Source organism: Polyodon spathula, chromosome 27 (assembly GCF_017654505.1).
Source record: "Polyodon spathula isolate WHYD16114869_AA chromosome 27, ASM1765450v1, whole genome shotgun sequence".
In the NCBI taxonomy this organism is placed as follows: domain Eukaryota; kingdom Metazoa; phylum Chordata; class Actinopteri; order Acipenseriformes; family Polyodontidae; genus Polyodon; species Polyodon spathula.
In genome coordinates, this window is record NC_054560.1 from 6435782 (window position 1) to 6444461 (window position 8680).

At 48.2% G+C, this 8680-nt stretch overlaps 1 protein-coding gene and 1 long non-coding RNA gene across 2 annotated transcripts in view; one reads left to right on the forward strand and one right to left on the reverse strand.

The window, feature by feature from the left end:
* LOC121301316 overlaps positions 1 to 6664 on the forward strand; it is a 7460-nt gene extending 796 nt beyond the window's left edge. The window contains exons 3-4 of the long non-coding RNA XR_005947607.1: positions 673 to 831; positions 6566 to 6664. This is a non-coding gene — a long non-coding RNA (uncharacterized LOC121301316). The remainder of the gene's footprint in view (positions 1 to 672; positions 832 to 6565) is intronic.
* The window catches only part of LOC121301280 (RNA polymerase II elongation factor ELL-like), a 794007-nt gene that overhangs the window by 377158 nt on the left and 408169 nt on the right, over positions 1 to 8680 (reverse strand). The gene's annotated exons all lie outside the window — the stretch shown is intronic.

The following is an 8680-nucleotide window of genomic DNA, read 5'->3' on the forward strand; positions in this document are numbered from 1 at the left end:
TTGACATTTATATGAATCCTAAACTATTCGAGGCATTTTAAAAGCACAAGGAATCGTCTTCCTTTGAAAAAAAGACATGATGAGGCCAGATGTGTCTCAATAATGACTTCAAACACTGAACATCTGCCTGTCTTTATTGATCTAGAAAATGGGTTTACATTTTGCAAGTGTGTGAGATATCAGCCAATCCCATGCATTAATGAGCAGATTTGTGGATAGATCAGTGCTGTCAGTGTTTAGGTTTCTGTGCACGTATTGAACAGACGTTGCAGTCCTCTGCTGGCACAGTCTTCCACTACGACACGTGTGTCTTTTTGTCTGTCAGTCCAGTGGTTATCAAACTGGGGTATAGGGGCCCCAGGAGGTCCATACAGGTTTCCCAGGGGGTCGCGTGGAAAATTCTGTGCACCTCAATGGAAACCTTGTGTTGTGGGGACAGGCCTTGTGATACTTGCATTCAGAACACATTCAGCATTTACCGTCATGCCAGGAAGTTTCTCATTCGCCTCTAAGTGAGTTTTCATTTCGGGGGATCCTATTCAAAATCATTTTCAAGAAGGGGTTCCCAAACAGAAAGGTTTTGCAAGCTCTGGTGAAGTAGACGAAGTGGTCTCTTTCCTCTCACTCAAATTCTGTTCCTTCTTGGTGTCTCTGTGCTATTCTGTACTGCAGGCGCTGTGAGCTCCCCAGTGAAGCTGAGAAATACTGTCAGGCTAGTGAACTGCTGAGAGAGACCCCCGCTCTCCCCTCCCTCCTGCCCAGCAGTGAGGCTGGACCGAGGACCCTGGCGCAGAGACAGCCATCAAACTGTTCACCCTCTTCAGCTGGCAGGTACAAACAGGGAATTAGTGGAAGCAAAGGAGAGCGCTCTGGGGGGCAGGAGACCAGGCTTCCAGTCACAGATGAGTCAAAGTGATTCATTAAACGCTGCTTATACATTACAGGGAGAGGCAGACAAACAGATATACATATAAATAGATAGACAGACAGAATCACAGATTGAAAGATGGATAGGTGAACTTCAAACACACAGCCCTAGTGTATTCTGTTATACCGAGAAACTGAAGTCAAGGTAGAGGAACATTTAAACAAATAACAAGCCACAGTGTGCGTGTGATAATGAAAGCAGGGCTTGCAATAGTGATCCACAGTGTGCGTGTGATAATGAAAGCAGGGCTTGCAATAGTGATCCACAGTGTGCGTGTGATAATGAAAGCAGGGCTTGCAATAGTGATCCACAGTGTGCGTGTGATAATGAAAGCAGGGCTTGCAATAGTGATCCACAGTGTGCGTGTGATAATGAAAGCAGGGCTTGCAATAGTGATCCACAGTGTGCGTGTGATAATGAAAGCAGGGCTTGCAATAGTGATCCACAGTGTGCGTGTGATAATGAAAGCAGGGCTTGCAATAGTGATCCACAGTGTGCGTGTGATAATGAAAGCAGGGCTTGCAATAGTGATCCACAGTGTGCGTGTGATAATGAAAGCAGGGCTTGCAATAGTGATCCACAGTGTGCGTGTGATAATGAAAGTAGGGCTTGCAACAGTGATCCACAGTGTGCGTGTGATAATGAAAGCAGGGCTACTCTCTCTCCTGTCTTCCACTTGTAAATATGGAGAGACGTCACCCTCGTAAAGGATTAAGGCCCTGTGTCCCAGCCATTATCTTTTAGTGTCTAATGAAGACTTTAAAGATGGCTTGCTCAGATCTAGCAGCTCAGGAGATCAGTAACTCACAGCAGTCATTACAGAACAATTTGTAGGCTGTCTGTCTGCCCGGGGCTGTGGACGAGGCGAGGGGAGGGGTGGAGAACTAATCCCCCAGCTCAGGGGGGCTTGGAGAAGTGGAAACATGAAGCAAAAACAGGCTGTCCAGAGACAATACTGCTTTAACTGAGCACTGCAGTGTTACAGACAGAGAGACACAGCATACAGTTCAAGAGCAGTTAGGCACAGAGACTGAAAGCATGGAGAACAAACCAAATAACAGAGACACCTAACAGCTAATTCCTGTGACCTTATATATTAGAACGTAAGAACATAGACAGGTTTACAAACGAGAGGAGGCCATTCGGCCCATCTTGCTTGTTTGGCTGTTTGTAGCTTATTGATCCCAAGCAGGTTAGTTAGACAAGATCTCCCTTTCCTAAAACCATGCTGACTGTCTCCCAGGATACCGTTACCATATAGGTAATTTTCCATTTTGGATCTTGTTATAGTTTCCATAAGTTTACATATAATAGAAGTCAAGCTTATTGGTCTGTAGTTAACTGGTTCGGGTTTGTCTCCCTTTTTGTGGATCGGTATTACGTTTGCAATTTTCCAGTCTGTCGGTACAACCCCTGTGTCAAGAGACTGCTGCATGATCTTGGTTAGCGGATGGTAAATTACTTCTTTCATTTCTTTGAGTACTATTGGGAAGATCTCATCCGGCCCAGGTGATTTGTTTATTTGAAGAACTTCTGCCTCTGTTATGCTAGTTGTTTAAAACTGGATAGGAACAGGTCAACATATGGGCCATGTTGTCTGTATCCTCCTTTGTAAAAACTTGTGAAAAGTAATCATTTAATATAATTATTTTTTTCTCTTCATCTATGATTTTTCCATTTGTATCTCTTAAAGATTTTACTTCCTCCTTGAATGATCTCTTGCTATTATATTCGATTATAAACGTTTACAGCAGCAGACCATGGTAAAAGCACAGGCAAGCAGGCAAGGAAGATTAGCCACAGAGAACCACAGGGTTTTATTTTCAGCTTGGTTTCGATATTATATGAAGCCATGATCACCGTGGCAATATGAAACCTGCCCATTGATATGGGCCAGGGGGCTAGGAGCCGAGTGGAGGGGAGAGGCATGAGGAAAATGAAAAAAAAAGACAAACGCGCTATTTAAAACCTCAGCAGATCTCCAAAAGCTTGTAACCAGGGGCCTCAACAGGTGGCTGGGTAAGAAAACTGGACTCTAACCCTCCCTGCCTCCCAGCCTCCCTCCCTCTCTCCATCCCTCAGGCCTCCCGGGGCCTTGCCCTCATAAAAGGGTTATAAATACCAGTGATTTTCCAGCCTGAGTCCCAAAAAAAATCTAAAAAAAGCTTTCCGCTGCCAGCCAGCCCCGAGGCAGATAGAAAGAGCTGCAGCTCTGCACATGATCTTCAAAGCTGTGCCCTGAGTCACGGCAGATGCCCCTCTCCACAGCACGGCAGTGCTGATGAACTGGGAAGGGAACTGAAGACAGTGCAATCAAGCAGCCTGGGGTCCCAGACTCGGCTTTAGTGCCGTTCGCCAAGCCTGTATATTGACATCCTTTTCTTTTACATTTTTGAGAAGCCTTATGAGAAATACACAATGTGCCCAAAACCCTTCCAGGACCGCTGAGCGAGACCGATTGTTTTTAAAAGAATAAAAGCATGAACAGCAGAATCCAAACCCAGACAAGATGGCTTGGCTTGCCCATTATTATTTCAGTGCATTGGCGCACCATCGTTATACACAGCACTGGGGCCAGGGGCTGTTCTTGCAGGCAAGGCTTTAAAAAGAAGCCGTGTCTTTGCAGTGATCAGGTTAATCCCAGGAAACCGATCCCCTTCATGCGCTGTTCACACAGAGACTCCCGGCCGCCCCCTCCTTACCTGCGTTTAGGTGTGTGTCTCAGGGTGAAAGGTCACCCAAGTCAAGAGATTAGCCCCCCAGCCCGCCACAAAGGGACCTCAGCTCCTGGCTTAGGTTACACACCTTGTGTATTCCTTTTCAAAAGCACTGGGATTTAGAAGATACGGCAACAAGCGTTTGTTCAAAAGAAAGGAAGAAAAGAAGCAATCCCTAACTGCACACACTTGTTAAAATAAAAAAAGATTTACAGTAACTCAGCTAAACGAGGGGCCACCTGCCAGCACACAGCTGCAGTTTCGAAGCTGTGTGGATTATTCAGCATGCAAGTTAAATTTAGAAATGTAAAAGAAACTACAGTAAATTACATTGACATCAAAAAAGACTTTGCCGTTGAATTTATTGACTTTCTTTAGTAGGTCTAAATGTAGAGCTATTGAGTGTTTTATAGTTATTAATAAAAGTATTTTTCAATGTCTGAGAATTTAGCTTTACTCGGATTTCATGACTGAATTTGCAGTGTTGGAAGTTACGGGTGAATTATCTTTCAACTTTTTAAGCTTTAAGCTTCCTTTTGCATTTACTGTAGCTAGCCCCCTTTATACAATAGCAGTGAAGTGTACAGGCTGCAGGACTTTCCTCTACCGGACAGGACAGGACCCTAACCCTAAACCTAACCCTAACAATAAACCCTAACCCTAACACTGTCCTGACACTCAGCACCCGGCAGTGAAGCGGACAGGCTGCAGGGCTTTCCTCTACTGGGAAGAGCTGCAGCACCGGACAGGACAGGACCCTAACCCTAAACCTAACCCTAACCCTAACCCTAACACTGTCCTGCCACTCAGCACCCGGCAGTGAAGTGTACAGGCTGCAGGACTTTCCTCTACCGGGAAGAGCTGCAGCACCGGACAGGACAGGACCCTAACCCTAAACCTAACCCTAACAATAAACCCTAACCCTAACACTGTCCTGCCACTCAGCACCCAGCAGTGAAGCGGACAGGCTGCAGGGCTTTCCTGTACTGGGAAGAGCTACAGGACGGAACGGGACGGGACCCTAACCCTAAACCTAACCCTAACAATAACCCCTAACCCTAACACTGTCCTGCCACTCAGCACCCGGCAGTGAAGCGGACAGGCTGCAGGGCTTTCCTCTACTGGGAAGAGCTACAGGACGGAACGGGACTGGGCGGGACAGGGCAGGACAGGGCAGGACAGGAAGGACAGGACAGGACCCTAACCCTAAACCTAACCCTAACCCCTAACCCTAACACTGTCCTGCCACTCAGCACCCGGCAGTGAAGCGGACAGGCTGCATGGCTTTCCTCTACTGGGAAGAGCTACAGGACGGAACGGGACTAACCCTAACACTGTCCTGGACTCAGCACCCGGCAGTGAAGCAGGACAGGCTGCAGGGCTTTCCTCTGGGAAGAGCTACAGGACGGAACGGGACGGGACGGGACAGGACAGGACAGGACAGGACAGGACAGGACAGGACCCTAACCCTAAACCTAAACCTAACCCTAACAATAAACCCTAACCCTAACACTGTCCTGCCACTCAGCACCCGGCAGTGAAGCGGACAGGCTGCATGGCTTTCCTCTACTGGGAAGAGCTACAGGACGGAACGGGGCGGGACAGGACAGGACAGGACAGGACAGGAAGGACAGGACAGGACTAACCCTAACCCTAAACCTAACCCTAACAATAAACCCTAACCCTAACACTGTCCTGACACTCAGCACCCGGCAGTGAAGCGTACAGGCTGCAGGGCTTTCCTCTACTGGGAAGAGCTGCAGCACCGGACAGGACAGGACCCTAACCCTAAACCTAAACCTAACCCTAACAATAAACCCTAACCCTAACACTGTCCTGCCACTCAGCACCCAGCAGTGAAGCGGACAGGCTGCAGGGCTTTCCTCTACTGGGAAGAGCTACAGGACGGAACGGGACGGGGCGGGACAGGGCAGGACAGGACAGGACAGGACAGGACAGGACAGGACAGGACAGGACAGGACAGGGCTGTCCAATGGGTAGCTCTTGATCCCTGTATGTCTCACTGATCTCCACAATAGGGCTCTTTTGAAGAATCCTAATCAAGGGTTTAATAGGTTACAAGAGACTGCAGCAACCTGTAGTCTTAGGTTGTGGAAATGCAGCAAAATCAATGTCTAATTGGGCAGCGTTTAATGTGCACAGAACTACTGAAGCAGTGAGTGTGTTGCTACAACCATCAGCTTTTTTGGTAAACAAACCTTTTTTTTCCGTTGCTTATATTGTGTCTGTATAAGGTTCTGTCTCGCCCCCCTCTCTCTTCTTCTCTCCCTCTCTTTCCGGGCCTCAATAATGGCACAAATAGAAAGCAGCCATTCCTTGTCAGTAGTCTGGCATTCAGCAGTGGCTAATTTTCCCGAGCTGACCTCAGTTTCTGTTGTATTAGAACAAGCGATGTAGTGTCAGGAGAACTGTACTGATTCCCATTGTACCTGCTGCATCCCAGCGAGCTGCTGAACCATTAGACAAGTCCAAGGAAGTCTGAGCTCCATATGCAACCCAATCTGCTAGGAGGAAGGGGTCTTGGAGGGGAGGGGTATGTGAATAACTCTGTGAATACCTGGACAAATTAACCCCTTACTTTCCCTTGACATAACCCCCCCCCCAACGCAACTCTGGTCCCTCCTCTCCCCCTCTCCTCCTCCTACAAAATCAATGTCTTTCAGATACACAATGAGCCAAACTCATTACTCGTTTACTCTGTGTGTTTGTCCTGTTTGTCTTCTAAATGGAAAAACAGGAAGCTGCCGATGTCTCAGAGCTTCAGAGAAATAATTCTGCTGCACTGATTTATAACAGCTTGGCTTTTTGTTTTTTTTGCTTTTGTTTTTCTCACTGAACCGGGCTGCAGTAAGTCAATGCTGATTCATTTTATTGTTGTATTTTTTTGTGTTTCTTTTAGGAAAGGAAAGCGATGGAATCAGAGGGGCCCCTGAGAGCGTGAGAGCAGTGATCTTGAAACTGTGTCATCGTCAGGGTTCTGTATGCAAGGAGGGAGTGAGGGCGGGTGAGAGGCAGGGAAGGGGGGAGTGAGGGTGGGCAGGAGACAGGGAGGGAGTGAGGGGGGGGTAGGTCCTCTGTCCCTCCTTTACCCCCCTCACTCCGTCCCTCCTTTACGTCCCCTCGTCCCTGCACTCACGTCCCTCCCTCACTCCAGGTCCACCCTCCGTCCCTCCCTCACTCCCCTCACTCCGTCCCTCCTTCACTCACGCCCCTCTTCACTCCCGCCCACCCTCCGTCCCTCCCTCACTCCCGTCCCTCCCTCACCCGTCCCTCACTCACTACGTCACTTCTCCCTCACTCCCGCCCACCCTCCGTCCCTCCCTCACTCCCGACCCCCCCTACTCCCGTCCACCCTCCGGTCCGAAGGAGAGGCAGGGAGGGAGTGAGGGAGGGAGGGAGGGAGTGAGGGCAGGGAGGGAGTGAGGGGAGTGAGGCAGGGAGGAAGTGAGTGCAGGGAGGGAGTGAGGGTGGGAGGGAGGCAGGGAGTGAGTGTGGGCTGGGGGGGAGTGAGGGCAGGTGGGAGGCAGGGAGGGAGGGGGGAGTGAGGCAGGGAGGGAAGTGAGTGGCAGGGAGGGAGTGAGGGAGGGAGGGAGGCAGGGAGTGAGTGTAGGGAGGGGGGGGAGGGAGGGAGGTGGGAGGGAGAGCTGTAGAGGTTTCAGTCCTTAGACAGCGTTCCAGTTGGGTTAGCTTGTTCTCCACCTAAATCACTCGATTGTGCGACGGAGGGGGGTTTGATTTGATATCTGTCAGAGTTTAGGTTCAATGCAAGTTCAAGGAGGCAACAACACCACAGAACAGCTATTACAAAGGGGTCTGAACTGCTCCAGATATTAGGAGAGTTATGCCCATATGTAAAAGGATTCTGTTCTTTATGGTGCATGTAACTACAGCATGTAAAGATTCATCACAGTTATACCATGTCTCTTGCCTTATATATTTCACAAGTAATCTTGATCATATATCTAAGTCCAGAGTCACTTATACTTACGTATATAGATATGCAGGAATAAATAATAACATATATTGTTAAAGAAGTCGTAATATACCACTCTTTTGTATTTTAACTTTTTGTATTAGGGGGAGGGGGTGGGGGCATTGATCATTCTAGACTCTTATAAATATTTTGTTCAGGCTGCCAGGCTTCAAATAAAATGTAAATCAAATCCAATTGTCTTCCACCATTCAGACAGATTTATAACTCAAGTCCTTTAAAGTGGAAAAATATTTATTTTCCCAACTGGCTGAATTGTGTGAATTATAAAAACCATGGGAGCCGAAGTGAACTACAGGACTTAATCTTCAGAAAAGAAAATTGTGTCGTCTTCAAAGACATGTTAAAAACAACAGCTTCCGCTGCAGTGCAAACCCAGCGGAGTGTGTGACACCACAGTGTAACTAGCAGACAGACGAGTGAGAAAGCATGTCAAACACACAGTATTAGCAATGGGAAACTGTGCAATCACTGTGCAAACTTTGAAAAGGGAATACAAACAGATCCACTGTCTCTCCTCTTCTCCTGCAGGCAGTGTTAGATTCCAGTGACATTAATAAAAGGTTGGCTGCATCATCTCTGTGAATGAGAAGTGAGACAGGGCTGCAGGAGCAGAGCAGGCAGGCAGCAGCTAGCGAGAATAAAGAGCCCTCTCCCCAAACCCCACAAGAAAGAATATTTTACTCATGAAGCATCCCTCGTAAATCTCGAACAATCAAACACAGGTCGCTGTTGAAACGAGTTTCCTCCATTCTGGTTCAGGATTTATGGGGGGGCAGATCCCAGCCCAGCCCAGCCCAGCTCTCTGCCCTCTGCCCTCTGCCAAGCTGCCTCACAGCTTCTTGAGCCCCACACACAGTGTGTGAGCACCTTACTAGGAAGGACAGGTTAGCTCAGACTTCAAACCACAGGCATACAGAGGGTATCTGGGGCTTATAATGGTGTCATTAGAGAACAGAATTAACGAACGCTGCTCCAGGTCCTAGTCGCTGATTGAGCTCAAAACTTTATCAAGTCGTGTCT